This window comes from Sorghum bicolor, chromosome 6, assembly GCF_000003195.3.
Source record: "Sorghum bicolor cultivar BTx623 chromosome 6, Sorghum_bicolor_NCBIv3, whole genome shotgun sequence".
Taxonomy (NCBI): domain Eukaryota; kingdom Viridiplantae; phylum Streptophyta; class Magnoliopsida; order Poales; family Poaceae; genus Sorghum; species Sorghum bicolor.
This window is the reverse complement of record NC_012875.2, coordinates 1,687,397-1,707,358: the sequence shown is the minus strand read 5'-3', so window position 1 is coordinate 1,707,358 and position 19,962 is coordinate 1,687,397.

Here is a 19,962-nt window from a genome sequence, read left to right as displayed (position 1 = left end):
GTGAAGAACGTCATAGGAAGAAAATTCCAGCCAAGGTTATGTGGTATGCTCCTATAATACCACGATTAAAACGTCTGTTCAGAAATAAGGACAATGCAAAGTTGTTGCGGTGGCATAAAGAAGACCGTAAGATAGACAATATGCTGAGACACCCTGCCGATGGATCCCAGTGGAGAGCGATAGACAGAGAATTCTCAGATTTTGCAAATGATGCTAGAAACTTGCGGTTCGCCTTAAGTACAGATGGTATGAATCCTTTCGGTGAGCAGAGCAGTAGTCACAGCACTTGGCCAGTTACTCTATGTATCTACAACCTTCCTCCATGGCTATGCATGAAGCGGAAGTTTATTATGATGCCGGTGCTTATCCAAGGACCGAAGCAACCTGGCAATGACATAGATGTCTACCTTAGGCCATTAGTTGAGGAACTTCAACTTTTATGGAGCAAACCAGGAGTTCGCGTGTGGGATGAGTACAAACAAGAGCACTTTGACCTACGAGCATTGCTGTTTGTAACAATCAATGATTGGCCAGCTCTGAGTAATCTTTCAGGCCAGTCAAACAAGGGATATAATGCATGCACACATTGTTATGAAGACCTTGACTGTGTATTTTTGAAAAAATGTCGAAAGGTCGTGTACCTTGGCCACCGTCGGTTTCTTCCTGTGAACCACCCAGTACGAAAGAAAGGCAAGCATTTTAAAGGCAAGGCAGACCACCGGACCAAACCTCTCAATCGAACCGGGGATGATGTACTCGAAATGGTCAAGGATATAAAAGTGGTATTTGGAAAGGGACGAGGCAGCGAACCTATTCCCAAGGATGCTAAGGGACACGTACCCATGTGGAAGAAGAAATGCATATTTTGGGAGCTACCTTACTGGAATGTCCTAGAGGTCCGCAACGCGATCGACGTGATGCACCTGACAAAGAATCTTTGTGTGAACTTGCTCGGATTCATGGGTGTCTACGGGAAGTCTAAGGATTCACTTGAAGCACGACAAGACTTGCAGCGCATGAAAGAACGAGACAACCTGCATCCAGAAAAGACAGATGATGGACGTCATTACTTAAGCCCTGCTAGCTACACTCTGAGCAAAGAAGAGAAGGAAAGCATGTTTGAATGTCTTAGCAGCATCAAGGTCCCATCTGGATTCTCCTCCAATATCAAGGGAATAATTAATGTGCCAGAAAAGAAATTCCTGAACTTGAAGTCCCATGACTGTCACGTTCTAATGACGCAATTGCTGCCGGTCGTTTTAAGAGGAATTCTACCTCCATACGTACGTCTAGCCACCGTAAAGCTATGTGCATTCCTCAATGCAATTTCTCAGAAGGCAATCAATCCAGAGCAACTAGCTACTCTGCAGAATGATGTCGTTCAATGTCTCGTCAGCTTTGAGTTGGTGTTCCCTCCATCCTTCTTCGATATCATGACACACCTCCTAGTTCATCTGGTCAAAGAGATTCGTATTCTCGGTCCTGTGTTCCTACACAACATGTTCCCCTTCGAGAGATTCATGGGTGTCCTAAAGAAATATGTCCATAGTCGTTCCCGGCTAGAAGGAAGCATTGCCAAGGGCTACGGAACAGAGGAGGTCATAGAGTTCTGTGTTGACTTTATTCCAGACCTTGACCCAATTGGCATTCCTGAATCTCGACACGAGGGCAGACTCAGCGGAAAGGGAACACTTGGGAAGAAAACATATATTGGTACGGGAAACGATTACTTCAATAAAGCACACTACACAGTTCTCCAGAACTCCTCATTGGTGGAACCATATGTTGAGGTACACAAAGATTACCTACGGTCCCAGTGGCCCGGGAAGAATGAAGCTTGGATAATGCGTCAGCACATGGAAACTTTTGGCGATTGGTTGCGCAAAAAATGTCAAGGTGATGAAAACATTGATGAGCAGCTTTATTTGTTGGCCAGGCAACCATCATGGCATGTCCTCACATACAAAGGGTACGAGATAAATGGTAACACATTTTACACAGTTGGCCAAGATAAAAGGAGCACCAACCAAAATAGTGGTGTACGCGTGGATGCCACGGATCCAAATGGGAACAGGCAAACATATTATGGACGCATAGAAGACATATGGGAACTAGTCTATGCAGCTAATTTTAAAGTTCCTTTGTTCCGGTGCCAATGGGTGAAGATGACCGGAGGTGGGGTAACAGTCGACAAGGAGTATGGGATGACAACCGTGGACCTTAACAATAGTGGGTTCAAAGACGAACCATTCGTCCTTGCTGCAGACGTGAGTCAGGTGTTCTATGTCAAAGATATGTCTACGAAACCAAAGAGAGGAAAAAATGATGACCACTCAATCATCAATGAGCCAAAGCGCCACATTGTCCTTTCTGGGAAAAGAAACATTGTCGGAATTGAGGACAAGTCAGACATGTCAGGCGATTACGAAAGGGATGATCGAATTCCGCCCTTCATAGTCAACAAAGACCCAAGCATTCTGTTAAACAATGAGGATACTCCATGGTTACGGCAGGATCATAACCAAGGGTCATACGTCAAGAAGAAGTTCACTGTTGTGTCGGCTTGACTGTTCCATTTGAGACAATCTAGGGTTCGGTCAAAGGGTGTGTTTGTAAAAACCAATGCTTTGACTTTGGTCAAACTTGGTCAAATAGCCCATTTGATGACTTGAAATGAAAAAAGTTTGAATACAAAGTTGTTAGAGATCATCAAAATCTATATTTTATATATTGTCCATTTTTCCATTTGGATAATTTTGAGCCAATTCTAGTTACATTTCTATAAAATCCAAGACGGGTTTCGGTCAAACTTGGTCAAATGACAAACTAAATTACTTCAAATGAAAATATTTTGAATACCAAGTTGTTAGATATCTTCAAGATCTAAACTTTTTATATACACAACTTTTCCATTTGAGAAAATCTAAGTTAACAATACCCACCAATTCTAAGTTCTCACACAAACTATATGAAACTATACGTGTCAATTGTGGATTTTCAACTACACCTTCCCAAAACTTTGTCAAATGCAAAAATGGTCTATATATGAAATGTAGATTTTGATGAGTGGAACAATATTGGTATTCATGACTTTTCCATTCGAGACCATGTAGGGTTCCGAAACCGCTGCGTGGCTATGAGTTCCATGAAAATTCAAAATTCAGTGGTTCAAACTTTTCCAAATGAAAAGTTGACCATTAGACAAAATGTAGAACTTGATGAGTGTAGCAAACTTTGTATTCATGACTGTTCCATTTGGGACAATCTAGGGTTCGGTCAAAGGGTGTGTTCATCAAGATATATATTTTTATATGATTTTTTATTTGATGAAAATTATACCCAAGTAGCATTCCTAGTAATAAATAACAAAAATAAAAAGTTTTACGTCAATATGATGTGAAAATAAATTTCCAGTTCATTGGATATAGTTTTTGTAAATTTATTGGCATAATATATTTTTGCATTAACAAAATACTAAACATTTCTTACAAAATCATTGTAAATTATAAAAATACAATAAGATATTTAAGTTTAAAAATTTTCATGTGTACATTAAAACAAATTACAATATATGTCACTATTTAAAAAACATTATGCAAAATATTTAATTTACTATACAATTTATAATATAAACTGTATATATAAAACAATTGAAAAACCCTAAACTAAAAAAATGGGCCTTTAGCACCGGCCCATAGTGGGAACCGGTGCTAAAGGGTCTGCCTCTATATATGTGCGCAGGAGCCCTGGATCTGAACAGTTCCTTCGTCTTCGTCGAGCCGAGCCCTTCGTCTTCGCCGCCGCCGTTCGTTCGTCGAGCAGAGCGACGCCGCCGCCGTCCACCACCGTCTCCAGCGCCGCCGTCGACCACCGTCGACCACCGTCTGCGCTGCCGCCGCGCGCCGCCGTCCGGCCCCACGTATACACTGCACGCTCTCTCCTAATTAAACCAAGATCATCACTGCATGCGCAGTGTATATATATATATATATATGGCACTACTAGTACTGCTGCGCAGTTTTTATATATATATATATGGGACTCTACAATTTATTTAGTGATTTGCATGTATATATATATATACACTAAAAATAATAATAAAATGCTAGTATATTAAGTATATATATACATAAAAATTATAGAGTATACATGTGATAGTAATGTGAATGCTAGCTAGTATATGTAATAGTTTTAGTATATTATTCTAGCTAACTGCTATAGTATACATGTGTAATGTTTTGAATTGTTATAAATTATAGTATATTTGTAGTATATTAATATTATTCTTGTATTATTTTGTAGTATTATATTTTAGTAAATACTTTATGAATTAGATTTAGATTATTCTAGTCTATTACTTGGCTTAATATATTCTAGTAGTGTTTACCTACCAAATTTATTCTAGTAGTGTTTTGTATATATTATTGTTTGTACTATATTATTCTAGTATTGTTTTTTAGTATATTATTCTAGTGTATTACTTGGCTTAAAAGATTCTAGTATTAATTTTTAGAGCACTCCATTCTAGCTAGTATACATTGTAGTGTTTTGAATTGTTATAAATTATAGTATATTTGTAGTATATTAATATTATTCTTGTATTATTTTGTAGTATTATATTTTAGTATATACTTTATGAATTCTAGTCTATTACTTGGCTTAATATATTCTAATAGTGTTTACCCACCAAATTCTAGTCTAGTAGGGTTTTGTATATATTATTGTTTGTACTATATATTATTCTAGTATTGTTTTTTATTCTAATGTATTACTTGGCTTAAAAGATCCTAGTATTATTTTTAGAGCACTCCAACACTTTCATTTGTAGTAGTATTAGTGTATTTCTTATCTTATATAGAATATATATATATGTATGGTTGCAGACATAGAAATGGCTGATCGTCCTCATGATGATCCTGATTATATGGAAGATGCCATTCAAAATATGATCGACGACGGTAGTCAGTACTTTGCTGATTACCACGACATCATGCAAGGTAATCCTACTTAGCAACAAGAGGGCAATGCCCCTGAGCAACAACTTGTCGTGCAACAAGAAGAAAATACTGGCGAGGTATGTAAATGTAAACATATATAAATAATGCATCTCTTACATTAGGTTTTAGACTTATTACTTGGTTATTAATTTAGTATTTTTGTTTCTATATGTACGTGTAGCCTTCTGGATCGACCTCTACGGGGAGAAGCGTACCTCCACGAGGACCAAAGAAGCCGTTGGAGGGCCGCTATGTAATCTCTGAGTTTGAGATAGCTACAGGCAGACCACTTGGTGAGCATGCAAATAAATATGTTAATCACTGTGGATATCTTGTGAGAGATCAAATACCGATCAGTTGTCGTGAATGGAGAGAGAAGCGAGGTGCTCCTGAGATCAGTTTTGTCTCTGATCGTGACAAGGAGTTAGTTTGGAAAGCCGTCACAGACGTTTTCACCTTCGACACCAACGATGAAGAGTTGAAGGTGCGAATTTATGACTGGACTATGAAGAAGATGGCAGTACTCTTCCAGAATTGGAAGAAGTCTTTGTACAATAAATATGTCAAGAAAAACGAGACTCCAGATTTCAACCTCAAGCAATATGTAAAGCTGAGGGCCTTCTGGGATGACTTTGTGCAGTACAAAACATCAGAAGAGGGCGAGGAACGAGCCAATAGAAACAAAGAGAATGCCAGTAAAAAGGCATACCACCATCATATGGGATCAGGTGGTTATAAGAGTGCTGCTCCCAAGTGGGACCGAATGGAACAGGAGATGCTTGCTAGGGGGGTCACACCCGAGACAATAGCAAAGAATTGGAGCGAGCGCTCCAAGCATTGGTTCTACGGTCATGGGGGAAGCGTGGACCCAGACACCGGGGCGCTAGTTTGGGGCCAAGAAATCTCTAGAGCAGCAGAGAGACTAGTCCGTGCACGTGAGGCGGTTCAGTCTGGTGAGTTCAGGCCTAACAGGGAGAAGGATGAACTCACCTATGCGCTTGAAAATCCTGAGCACGGTGGGCGTACGAGAGGCTATGGGGCAGTTCCGTGGCTGCAATCATTCCAAGCCGATCAAGATACCTACAGAAGCCGCCAGAGAAAGAAGGATGAGGAGGCAGAGCGGATCCGCCGCCTGGAAGCTTTTGTTCTGCAGTCACAAGAGCGCGAGAAAGCTTGTGAAGAATGGATGCAGGCAGAGATTCAAAGGCAAGTGCAAGCAGCACTTAGTCAAATGACGAAAGGGCAAGGTACATCACAGCCTGAGGTCAATGTTAGCCCCCCAGGCCAGTTGAAAAGCAGCTGCGCATCCACGGAAGTACCAACCATTCAGGATGACACGAAGCTACACTTCCCCGTGGATGATGTCACAGAGGCTTTTACTACCTGTGAGCTGCATGTACCAGATGGGAATGCCACCAAAAAGGTGGCTATCGCTGTTGTCAACCCTATCGACCGAACGGGCACTCCAAGAATCCATAATCGACCAGTACCTGGTGGATATGCTAGCGTCTCGGTTGATAGGGTTGAGAAAGGTTGTGGCAATGTGCCACTAGACATAGAAGGGGGAGACGGAGAGAAGACCTTAGGTGAAGCTGAGAAGACATTTATTTGTTGGCGCAAGCGCTTCATAATTATTCCTCAGTATAGGTTTGTGTGTGATTTTACTTCTTATATTATTTATTATGTATTGAAATTTAAAAAAAGTTTACTCACAAAACTTGTAATTGTTTTCTTTGCAGGGACTCCTCCAACCTAAGTCCAGTTCTCTCCCCAGCGCATCATAGTGCTGCGGGCGGTGACAATGCTGGATCTCCTCCAACACCTGCGGCGGCCACACCGACCCCGCCACCGCCTCCACCACGGTCTCCACCTCCTCCACCGAGGTCTCCAACTCCTCCACCGCGTTCTCCAACTCCTCTACCGCGTTCTCCAACGCCAAAAAGATCGGCCCCACCCCCTCCACCGCCTGCACCGCCCTCTCCAAAGAGTGCACGGTCGGTCCCCTCGCCTCCAAAGCGAGGTAGTAAGAAGCGGTCCGTCCAAGAAGGACCGAAGTCATCGGTCCCACCTCCAAAGAAGGCTGCCTCAGCAAAGAGAGCTAAGACGCCAGAAAAATTACCTTACGAAAAGAGTGAAGAGGAGGTAATTGCTACATCTAAAGCTGAGGTCCAACAATTTTTTGATAAAATAAAGGAGGAAAGGAAAAAACGGCTTAACCCAGAAAAGCCGTACTTTTATGTGAAGCCATCGGAACTGAGGCAGAAGGTGGCGGACCATCAAAAGAAGCAACGCGAAGCTCAGAAAAAGCCAGCACTTTCGGACTATGAGCGGTCTCTAGTCAAGTCTTCACAGCCTACTAAGAAGAGAGTAGGAAAGGGGGTCCCACAGCTCGGAGAAGTATCAAAACCGGTGCCCCCTTTGATTGTGCCAAATCAATACGGCTCAAATGAAGACTTGATGCCAAAGAAATCCTTAGCGTTGTCTGAGCTAGACTCGCTTGAGAGTTACTTTGGACAGAGCGGTTTAAATATAGAAGAAATTACCGCCATTCTTGGATGTCATACATTTGAAAAAGCCGAGGTAGTTGATCAATGGAGGGCAAGATATGAACCGGGCAGGAGTCTATTCGACCCTAAGCGTTTACACGAGCTCGGCACACAAATGTTTGCAATAAACAAATGGTGCATTGAGGCGTCTAAAAGGGGAGAGAATTGGATTTCTGTTCGTATTAGACAACATCACTACTTCCGTGGAGATGACCTCATATACGTGCAGTTCGAAGAATTGCACCAATTATGCCACCTCGACGCTCTTGACAAATCTCTTGTCAGCTGCTTTTGTCTGTAAGTATTTTTCCTTTTTATTATACTTCTAACTTCTTTAATTACATGTATATAATCCTTACACACTTAGGATTTGTATGTATATATGCAGGCACCAAATGAGAGAGCTCAGAATGAGAAATGACAATAGTATTGGGTTCGTTGACCCTTATATTGTTTTCAAGGCTCCGCAGGCAGTGTGGACAGCAGATTATGAGACAGAAATCTGCACCAATCTTATGAGGTTCTTTGTAAACCAAAAAGAAAAACAAAAAATACTCTTCCCCTTCAACTTCGAGTGAGTTATATAGTTATTAAGTGCATGCATATTTTATTTTACATTATAGGACTGACCCTATATATGTGTGTGTAAACAGCTTTCACTGGATACTCATGGTCATTGAAATTCCCAAGAACCGATTGATAATCTTTGACTCAATGAGAAAACCACAAGAAAATTATCAACAAATGGTAAACATTATTCAAAGGTACGTAATGTCGATCTCAGCTACAAAAATATCATAATATGACTCTGTAATTATTAGTTCACGATCCACAATGGCTGTGTATAGGGTTTGGGAAAGATTCATTGACCGTGAACATCTCATTGGATGTAAAGCGCCGCTTAACATAATACATCCACAAGTAAGTTCTACTAGCTAACAAACTTTCGCTAACTTTTAGCCTTCTTATTGTCGTGGTTATGAATATTTTTATATATATATACATCGTACAGTGGTGTTTAAGACAAGAAGAAGGGAACAATCTATGTGCATATTACGTGTGCAAATTCATGATGGCACAAGTCAATCAAACACCCACAGAGACGCTCAGAGTACGTTACATGTCTCTTTTCATTATCTCCTGAATTATATTGAATAACTTAGATAACTAATACCTTTTTTATTTATTTCAAATTAAAGACGGAATGGCTGAGGGAAAAGGTCCTACAACAAGACCGAATCAAAGCTATCCAAGAGACGATAGCAGGATTTCTCCGCGACCAAGTGATCAATCCAAACGGCGAGTTTCACTTCAACGGCAACGAAACTCTTATACCAAACAACGATGATCATTTGTATCGTTTGTAGACATTGGGAGAACAAACTCTATGTATATATGTGTTACGAATTTTGTACATATAAAACTATATATATATAAAGCTTTTTACATATCTATTTAATTTTTGATGTGGTCTATTCATTTTATTATAGGCAAAGCTTAACTATTAAGCTTAGCCTATAATTTTCATTTATATATGCTTAATATGCGTGTAATATAAATATATTATTGTATCAGCAAAACATGTATTGAAAAACCTATTATTATATATTATATATAAACAATAAACAGAACCGAAGAAGTGAACTAAAAAAAAAGAAAAAGAAACCCTTTAACACCGGTTGGCCGAACCGGGACTAAAGGGTGGGCCTTTAGTCCCGGAAGGGCAGCACCGGCTCGGGAACCGGGGCAACAGGCCCTTCCCGACCGGTGCTAATGCCCGATCATGCAGCAGTGCCCGTGCCCGAGCGGGTAACGGGTACCCACGGGTTACCCATGCCCGATAAATTGCAGGCTTTGAGCTATCCAATCCTTGCTTCTGTTTGCCTTGATTTATAGAGTGTGTGCAGTTTTGGGTGTCTATGACCGAGCAAGGTGGGACTAATATGCTTGCTGCCAATGAAGCGCTAGCACTGGAGCCTGAAGAACAGGCCATTCCAACAGTTAGGTCCAGGAGGCCTAGCAGGCCCATAAAGGCTCAAAGCTGTTCGGTGGCCTCAGAAGCAAGATGAGAGTAGCAGCTTGTTCTTTTTTGTCTTTCTATTGGTAGTTGGTCCCCGCCCATAAACAAGATAAGGTTTATTGAATATTTTTCTATGCCACAAATTCTAAATATATTAAGTGAATATATAAAATTATTTGCTAATATAAATTAAAGGATTTTGGAACAGGTTTAAAAAACCTATGGGTTTACGGGTTTGGGTACTATATGCCCAGACCCATGCCCATAAACCCATTGGGTTTGACTTTTTGCCCATTAATAAACCCATGGGTAGAGAAATTGACCCATATTCATGCCCTAATGGGGTAAAAACCCGTCGGGTTTCGGGTCCCGGGTACCCGTTGCCATCTTTAGCCGGAACTAGAGAGCCGATCGAGTATGCGGTAGTGATGGCCAAAGCTGAAGGTGCCGAGTGGGTAGCGGCCATGGCCAGAGCTGGAGGTGATGAGGTGTGAGACGATGCCAGCTGGGGCTGCAGGTGTCCAGGTGGGGGACGGGGTGAAGCTACGTTGAAAGTTGTGGGTGCCTAGGCACCTACCAAAATTTGAAAAATTACTATTAGAAACAAAATTTCACCATAGTTATAGATTCAATTTTCACGACTATAAGAGAAAGACACCCTCTCTAATTTGCTGTAGCTTCGCCCCTACTGAGGGTGGCTGCGGGGTGGCTGGTGGCTGAAGCTGCAAGTGACGGGGTAGGGACGTTGTCTGCCAGAGCTGAAGGTGCCAGGGTGGGGAGCGGTAGTGTGGGGACGACAGGCGGTGGCGGCGGCTTCGTATTGGCACAGGAGAGATCGAGAAATATAAAAGATACATCAAAGATGAATTGCTCAGATTGACGGTGGAGCCACACAGGGATGCGGGCGTGCTTTTCCCGCTCCAGAGTAACCGCCTTAATTGGCAAGGGCGTGCCCAAGTGTGATCGTTTGCCGGCCATTTGCCGTCTGGCTACACCCAGCTGGCCAGTCATGCTGTACCCTTCGAGCCTGCAGGCACCGAACATATATATACCTCTGCCATTAGCACGTCGTCGATGGTATAACCGGCGGTCAGCGCATCATGTAGAAACTCCTCCATTGGCACCGCTATAGAGGTAGAGCCACCTCACTCATGTCAAAGGTCCAGAGGAGCTAAACTACTTTATCTAAAAAATCATTAATTGTCAGGGCTCAAGTGCTGACACCTCTATATATTAATTAGTCTGCTAACCAGGCTCTTTCTTTAGTGTCTGCTGTTGACATCGTTTTTGGACACGTACCCAGAGACCAGTAGAGTATAGATCGGCAGATGGAGTAGCGGTAACTAGCCTGCAGAAGAGTTACCGATGAGAATAGTTGCCGATGAAGAGACGATTGAATATGACTAAGTCCAGAGGTGGTGACGTGTTCTTGCCGATGCTCAATATTGGTGTTTGCCGATGACTATGACAGGAATACTGCCGATGACTCTGAAGGGAAGCGTGGAGGTTGCCAATTGATCTGTGGTGGTGTCCCGATCGGTTACGAGGGGGTGGTTCTATGTTTTCCTTAGTTATTTAAAATCGTTTTGTATACGAATTCTGTTTAATTTGGAATTCGAGTCCTAGTCATGTCTGATTGTAGCTCTTTGAGCAGGGTATAAATGTAGACCCTAGGGCCTTGTAATGAGATATCTATCAATCAATCAAACACAAGTTTTTACTCATATTCCAGCATCTACTTTTTCGACGACTTCGTCATATTTTCCTTTTTATTACGAGTTCTTAGGAGTTCGTCGACTTAAGCTCACCGTATTCTCAAGTTCCGTGTGAATATCTCTTGGCCGTGACATCCGGGCGCATCGCTGTTGTCGGGTCCAAAGTATTCGAGTTATCACCTTTGCCGATAGTAAGGTCAAATCGGCTGGCACGCCTTAACGTTTAAATCGGGTATTAGCCCTTTGTGTTTGCAGATCAGCTTTTGCATCAACACATCTTTTGGCACGCCCGGTGGGACAATCTCAAGATCAAGATCAACATGTCGACTACCGAATTCGATTTGGAGAACGTCATCCCCGTGACGGAAGCCGATCTCAGAGATGAGCAGAAGCAAGCTATTGCAAAAGCTATGGAGAATTACAAGCAGCAATGTATGAAGTCCTTCAGTATCAACAGGAGTGGCGAGGTGATCCAGAAGGAAGCACTGCCGGTGCCTCGGCAGGTTACTTTTGAAGCCAATCTTGGTAAACTTCAAGACATGGTTGATAGTGCTATTAACCGTGCCTTGATCAATCAAGCTGGTGTGCTGTCCAATACGGTTTTCAACGTCGTGGCTAGAACTTTCAAAGGAGGACAATTGCCACCAAACTATGTGGGCCCTGTCTATCATCAGCCAGGATCACCAGTTGTCAGGGCTCCATCGGCTCCTACGACCACTGCGGGTACAGAAACTACCGTTCCTCCAAGCACGTTAGGAGTCACTAACGCACAATCTACGCCGATGACAACCAATCCCTCAACGTCAGATGAACAGATCAAGCTTACTACGGATCTATTGGCATCGGCAATGTCGGGGTCAGTTCCTCCCAACTGGTGGGGTTATGGTATGCCCCCAGAGATGATGTTGAAGACTCCTGGAACATCTCAGACGGCTGACACGAGAGACAAGGCTCCTATGGCATCGGCACCTCCAAATTTGCCGATGAATCAGAGTCCCCAGTATACTACAACTACTACTGCAAGACCTTACACTAGGAATTCTCAAGCTCCAATGTTTCAGATGCCTAACGCATCGGCAGATTCGATGCTGACGCAACAGAGGTTCATGACACAACCAGGGTTTGGCAATTCAATGATGATGCCCAATCTTCAGTCATCGGCAGGGTTCATGCCGATGAATGCTAATAATGGATGGATAGGGCAGCTAGTCTTTCCACAGATGCCTCAGCAGAATCATCAGGCTGTTGGATTCCAACAAGGACAGATCCAACCTGGGTTTCAGAATCAAGGATTGATCAACCAGCCGATGAATCTGGGACAGCAGATTGGTGGTCAGATGGTTAATCCCATGTTCCATGCAGATCGTGCGCCTCAGCGACACGTGGAAGCTTACCAGCACGTGCCAGATACACAACCACCCCATCGGCAAGATGCCAATGCTTATTGGGCCGATAAGATTGCTGAAGTAATGAGAGACCAATTTGGGATAAAACCCAAAGTCAACACTTACTCTTATCGGACATCGTATCCTCCTGCATATGATTTAATCCCGCTTCCAAATCGGTACCAGGTGCCGGATTTCACTAAGTTTTCTGGGCAGGATGATACATCGACCATGGAGCATGTCAACAGGTTCATCATCCAGTGTGGGGAAGCTGCTAACAGGGATGAATTGAGGGTTCGATTATTTTCATCATCTTTATCTGGATCGGCTTTCACCTGGTTTATATCATTACCACCTAATTCAGTGATTACTTGGGCCAATCTGGAGAAGCAGTTCCACAAGTACTTCTTTTCTGGAGTCCATGAGAAGAAGATTACCGATTTGGTCAGATTGAAGCAGCGCAATGATGAATCGGTTGAAAGCTTTGTGCAGAGGTTGCGGGAAGTCAAGAACAAATGCTATAGTCTGGTTTTGGACGATCGGGAGCTAGCCGATTTGGCTTTCCAGGGTTTGTTGCCACATATCAGGGACAAATATGCTTCTCAAGAGTTCGAGAGCCTGAGTCACTTGGTCCAGAGGATTTTCGACCAGGATATCAAAACCTTTGAATCTAAGAGAGCTTGGAACAAAAAGGTGTCATTTGTTGACGAGGCAGCAAGCTCAGATTCTGATGAAGAGCCGGTCATCGGCTTGGCAGAGTGGGTGAAGAACAAGAAGCCGATGTCTTGTCCTTTTGGGCATAAAGAGCCAGAGAAGTTCGCATTTGATATCACCAAAGCTGATAGGATATTTGACTTTCTACTTCAGGAAGGTCAGATCAAATTGTCACCCAATCATATAATCCCATCGGCTGAAGAATTAAAGAAGATGAAATACTGCAAGTGGCACAATGCAACTTCTCACAACACTAATGAATGCAAGGTTTTTAGACAACAGCTGCAACCGACTATTGAATCTGGAAGAATCAAATTTGATAGTTCCAAAGCTCAGAAGCCGATGAAGATCGATCAACATCCTTTCCCAACAAATATGTTGGATGCCAAAGAAAAAACCAAGGTCTTGACGTCGGAAGCAGCTGAAAGGAGTGCATCGGTAGATCCTCAGCATCAAATTACTGCTGACGATGCCAAAGGAAAAGGCTTGATCCAAGAGGGAACTAACTCAGGAAGGCCTCCCCGATCTGGTATCGTGATAACTCACAGAAGGCCTCGGGAGACTTGGCAGCAACGCGAGGATCGGTTCCGGCGCCAGCAAGAAGACTATCATCGGGAAGAAGAAAGACGCCGACAGGAGTGGAATCGGCACAAGGATCAGTGGAACTGCCCGTTCTTTATCCATTGCTGGGAGCAGAACATTAAGTTGCCCACTGTTAGAGACTTCCCTAAATGCAATGGTTATGATCGGTATGACAGGTCTGATCAGCGTTATCACGATGATGATCGGTGGTTTAATGGGCCGATTAGGGGGAGAGCGTCAGTTCATGATCGGCTTGGGGGCAGGCTCAGTGTGCATGATAAGCTTGGTGATCGTGTTGAATATTTTCCCAGGAACCAGGAAGAGCTTGAAGAGATGGCTAATGCGCGTGTTTTGGATGAGTTCATATTTTGCAGAGATGCCAATATTCATCGGATGGAGTCAAGGGAACATCGTCGTCCATCGACAAGGCAGTCACCACTTCCCCCATGGTGTCCAGAAGGGTTGACTAAGACATAGAAGAGGAGACTGCAACGCGAAAGACGAGAAGAGCTAAGCAAGGGCGAAAACTCTGGCCAGTCTGGGGATCAGCACCAACCAGATCCTAAGGGGAAAGGGCCATCGGCAGATGTTAACATGGTATTTATGTTGCCGATGGAGTTCCTTGCGCTATCCAGTGATGATGAGGAGTTGGAGTTTTCCGACCAAATTGCTCAGTTGGCTCTGGATCCGATGACAGCTATTTTTGAAAAGCCTGCCGACAATGAAAGGCAGCATCTTAAAGCTCTGTTTGTCAAAGGAAGAGTTGATAGTCAGCCAATGACAAGATATTAATTGATGGTGGGGCTGCTATCAACATCATGTCGTATGCAGTCTATCGGAAGCTTGGGAAAGGAGATCAAGATTTGACCAAGACCGATATGATGCTGAAAGACTTTGAAGGAAATGTGTCTCCGGTTAAGGGGGCAGTTTGCGTCGAGTTGACCATCGGCAGCAAAACCTTGCCGACAACCTTCTTTGTGATCAGTGGAAAAGATGCTTATAACTTGCTGTTGGGGAGAGATTGGATTCACGCTAATTGTTGCATCCCATCTACAATGCACCAGTGCTTGGTTCAGTGGGTAGGTGACAAAATCGAGATTGTCCCAGGGGATTCTTCTTATGTCATTGCATCGGCAGAAGCAGACACCTATGAAAGGACTAGGTGTATCTCGGGAGAAATTTGGGAGAAGGATTTCCTCAAAGTTGCCAATTATGAAATTCCACCGATCCAAGCAGTCAGTTCTGATGAGGAGTTTTAATGGATAGATTCGCCGATGATGGAAAACTAGGCTAGGGATTCACATTGACCCATGATTTGGTAGAAGTAGATATAGGTAGTGGTGATAAGCCTAGACCTACTTTTATTAGTGCTAAGTTAAATTCTGAGTATAAGCGGCAGTTAACTGACTTGTTAAGAGGGTATAAAGATTGCTTTGCTTGGGATTATACTGAGATGCCTGGTTTGGACCGATCGATTGTTGAACATCGGTTACCCATCAAGTCTGGATTTCGGCCACATCAGCAGCCAGCTCGCCGATGTAATCCTAATATTCTTCCTGATATTAAGGCCGAAATAACCAAACTCATTGAAGCTAAATTTATTCGGCAATGTCGGTATGCCGAGTGGATTTCCAATGTTGTTCCAGTCTACAAAAAAATTGGAAGCTTCGGGTTTGCATTGATTTCAGGAATCTTAATAAAGCTACACCGATGGATGGCTACCCAATGCCAGTTGCCGATCTGCTGGTTGATGCTGCGGCTGGGCATCAGATCATCAGCTTTATGGATGGCAATGCAGGGTACAATCAGATATTCATGGCTAAAGAAGATATTCCAAAGACTGCATTTAGATGTCCTCGTCATGTTGGGTTGTTTGAATGGATAGTCATGACCTTTGGTTTGAAAAATGCTAGTGCTACTTATCAGAGGGCTATGAATTTTATTTTTCATGAGTTCATCGGCAAGCTGGTGGAAATTTATATTGATGATGTGGTGGTTAAGTCTGGAGATTTCACAAAGCATCTTGCCGATTTGCGAAAGGTGTTGGAATGCACGAGGAAGCATGGTTTAAAGATGAATCCCAATAAGTGTGCATTTGGTGTATCGGCAGGACAATTCCTTGGGTTCATGGTGCATCAAAGGGGGATTGAAATTAGTAGGAGATCCATTGATACTATCAATAAAATAGTCGCTCCTACCAACAAAACTGAGCTCCAGTCCTTGATCGGCAAGGTAAATTTTATCAGAAGGTTTATATCTAATTTGTCTGGTAAGATTCGTGCTTTTAGTCCTTTGCTCAAGTTGAAAGCTGATCAAGAGTTCATATGGGGGAAAGAGCAACAGTTGGCTTTGGATGAAATCAAGAATTATTTGATAAATCCCCCGGTTCTGATTCCACCTCAGCAAGGAAAGCCCTTCAGATTATATTTATCTACCGATGGGATGGTCATCGGTTCGGCTTTGATTCAAGAGTTTGAAGGAAAGGAGCGTGTAATTTACTACTTAAGCAGGAGACTGGTTGATGCTGAGACTAGGTATTCGGCCATTGAAAAGTTATGTTTATGCCTATATTTCTCGTGTATTAAGTTGAGGCATTATTTGTTATCGGCTGAATGCACTGTTATATGCAAAGATGACGTGGTCCGATATATGCTATCTATGCCGATTATGACTCGTCGGATTGGTAAGTGGATCTTGGCACTGTCGGAATTCGATCTGTGGTACGAATCGTCTAAGGCGGTTAAAGGGCAGGTTATAGCCGATTTTGTGACTCAACATTGTGGCGCAGTGGAGACTTTGGAGATTGTACCTTGGACGCTCTTCTTTGATGGATCCACGTGTGACCGGGGGGCAGGAATCGGCATAGTGTTAATTTCCCCTCGGGGAAGAAAGTATGAGTTTTCCTTGCCGATTGTTGCCACGTCAACGAATAATCAAGCCGAGTATCAAGCTTTGATAAAGAGGTTGGAATTGTTAAGAGAGGTCCATGCTGATGCTGTTGAAGTCTTCGGGGATTCTATGCTGGTTATAAATCAATTGGCTGGAAGCTATGAATGCCGAAGCGAAGTCTTGATAGCTTATTATGAGAAAAATATGCGGCTATTAAAGGAATTCAAAGATTTCCGGTTAGAGCATGTTCCTCGATTGCATAATGAGGAGGCTAATCGGTTGGCTCAGCATGCTTCAGGGTATCAACCTATGGTTAACATGTTATCGACAATCGGTGTCGATGATTGGAGGAAAGAAATCGTTGATTATTTAAAGGATCCATCCAAGAAAGTTGAGAGGCGTGTTCCGTTTCAAGCTACCAAGTATGTGCTCCTCGAGGATGAATTATATTATCGAACCATTGATGGGATTCTTCTCAGGTGCTTAGGTGATGATGAGGCTAAAAGTTTAATGGGAGAAATCCATGAAGGAGTATGTGGAGCACATCAGTGGGCTTTTAAGATGAAGTGGATGATTAGGAGGAATGGGTATTATTGGCCAACCATACTTGAAGATTGCTTTAAATATTTCAAGGGGTGTCAAGAATGTCAGAAATTTGGCAATGTTCAAAGAGCACCCGCATCGGCCATGAATCATATTATCAAACCTTGGCCGTTCCGAGGATGGGCTATTGACTTGATCGGCCAGATTTATCCGCCATCTAACAAAGGACATAAGTTTATCTTGGTTGCCACCGATTATTTCACCAAATGGGTTGAAGCTATTCCTTTGAAGAAAGTTACATCGGCCAATATGATTGATTTTGTGAAGGAGCATATTATTTACTGATTTGGAATTCCTCAAACAATTACTACCGATCAGGGTACTATGTTTACATCAGGGGAGTTTGATGAGTTCGCAATCGGTATGAGAATTAAGGTGTTAAATTCTTCTCCTTATTATGCTCAAGCTAATGGGCAGGCCGAGGCATCTAACAAAGGAATTATTAAACTTATTAAGCGAAAGATTGAGGAGAATCCTAGAAAGTGGCATACATTGTTGAATGAAGCTTTATGGTCATATCGGATGGCTTGTCATGGGTCGACCAAAGTTTCACCTTATCAGTTGGTGTATGGGCATGATGCAGTGCTACCTTGGGAAATTAAAACTGGGTCTAGGCGACTATCTTTTCAAGATCAATTGGCTGCTGATGATTATGCTACTTTGATGACAGACGAGTTGGATGATTTAGCAGGACATCAGTTAAGGGCTTTGGTAAGTATAGAAGAAAATAAGAAGAGAGTTGCCAGATGGTATGATAAGAAGGTAAAGGCTAAGGAGTTTGCCGATGGAGACTTAGTATGGAAATTAATCTTGCCGATCGGGACTCAAAGTTCAAAATTTGGGAAGTGGTCTCCCAATTGGGAGGGTCCCTATCGGATAAATCGATCTGCTCCTGGCAACGCCTATATCTTAGAAACTCTCGAAGGAGTTGAATTTCCCAGAGCATTGAACGGCAAATATTTAAAGAGATATTACCCCAGCATATGGCTTGATGCATGAAAGTTTAAATGCCGATAACATTCCTATCGGTTGAATTAAAAGTGTGTTTGGGGCCGGACTTAATGTTTTAAAAGGATGCCGATAACAGTCCTATCGGCTGGACCAAAATGATTAGAAGAAGGGAGCAAAGAACGCCGCCGATGAAGAGTTCACATATTTAGCAGAGCCTGGATCGTCGATATGGCGCGTAGACGGATCTGATTGGCTTCTTCTATCTCCTTTTTGTCATCATCGGTAGAGCCCTCCACTGGCTTCAGCTTCTTCTTCATCTGCAGTGCTTTGCGGGCTTGGACATTTCGCTCTTGTTCAAGAATCTTGATCGCCTCAGGCAGCTGGCTTTCTTCCTGTTGAGCTTGGGACAAAGCTTCTTCTACCTGTTTGAGTTCTGCCAACAGGGCTTCTCTCTTTGCCGATAGATCAGAGATCTTATGCTTCAGTACATCTCCCAAGGATTTCAGAACGCCGATGCTCTTATGCTTCTCATCTGCAAGGAGTTTCACTTTCATCATCTCCTCTGAGAGCTGAGCGTGAGCAGCTCTATCGGCAAGACGCTGAGCAGCCTTTTGATACTGCAGCTGACGACTCTCTAAATGTGCAGCCTGGAAAAGAACCTCCTCGGCATCGGCAGGGATTTGACCTCTGAGAGCCTTGAATAGGACTTTGGCTAGGTTAGAGTCATCGACCAATTGCGCTGTATCTTGATGGAGGAGGGCTGACAGCTCTGCCAGCTTTGCTTTAATCTCTGCCGATGAGATTCCGATTGCTCGAGAAGAGCTTGCTTTCTCGCCTTCGTCCTCAGAAATCTCGATGGCGAAGGAGAACAGGCTGTCGGGAGAATCCTGTTCTTGAAAGAGAAGATAGAATATGTTATTTTATGATTAAGTACTAATAACAATAAAAGTGAAGATCAGGTAACTTACTTGCTTCACAACTATCTCTCGCCTTTGATTAGTCGAAGCCGATGGAACCACAGGCTGATCGGCTGGGATTGCCGATGAAACTATGCCAGCTGCAAGATTGACAGAAGTTATTAACAAATTGGAAAAAAGTAGGTTTATCGGCAATAAATAAAGAGTATGTTACCTTGGGAAGGTGCGGTACTAGTCTGAATCGAGGAAACTACCGATGCTATGATTAAGCTTGCTGGATCAGCAGTCTGCTCGCGTACATCAGCCGATGTTTCTTCTGGCTGAGGTACTTCTGGTTGAGGTTCTTCTGGCTGAAGTTCTTCTGTTTGGATTTCTTCTTGTGATTGAAGAGGAGACGGTGCTGGTTGTATCTGGGCTTCTGGAGGAGAAGGGGATGATTCTACTGGAATCGGAGACACTGGGGGAGGAGAAGGTGTTACTATTCTCTGACGCTTTGCTTGTAATCTGGTACTCTTGGACCCTTTTCTCTTCGGTTGACTGGACTGGGGGGCATCGGCAGTCGTACTTCTGGTCTTTGCCGATATACCGGTGTGCTGATACAACAGTGAGAAGATTGTGGGTACAAGTGTAATAAGTATAAGAA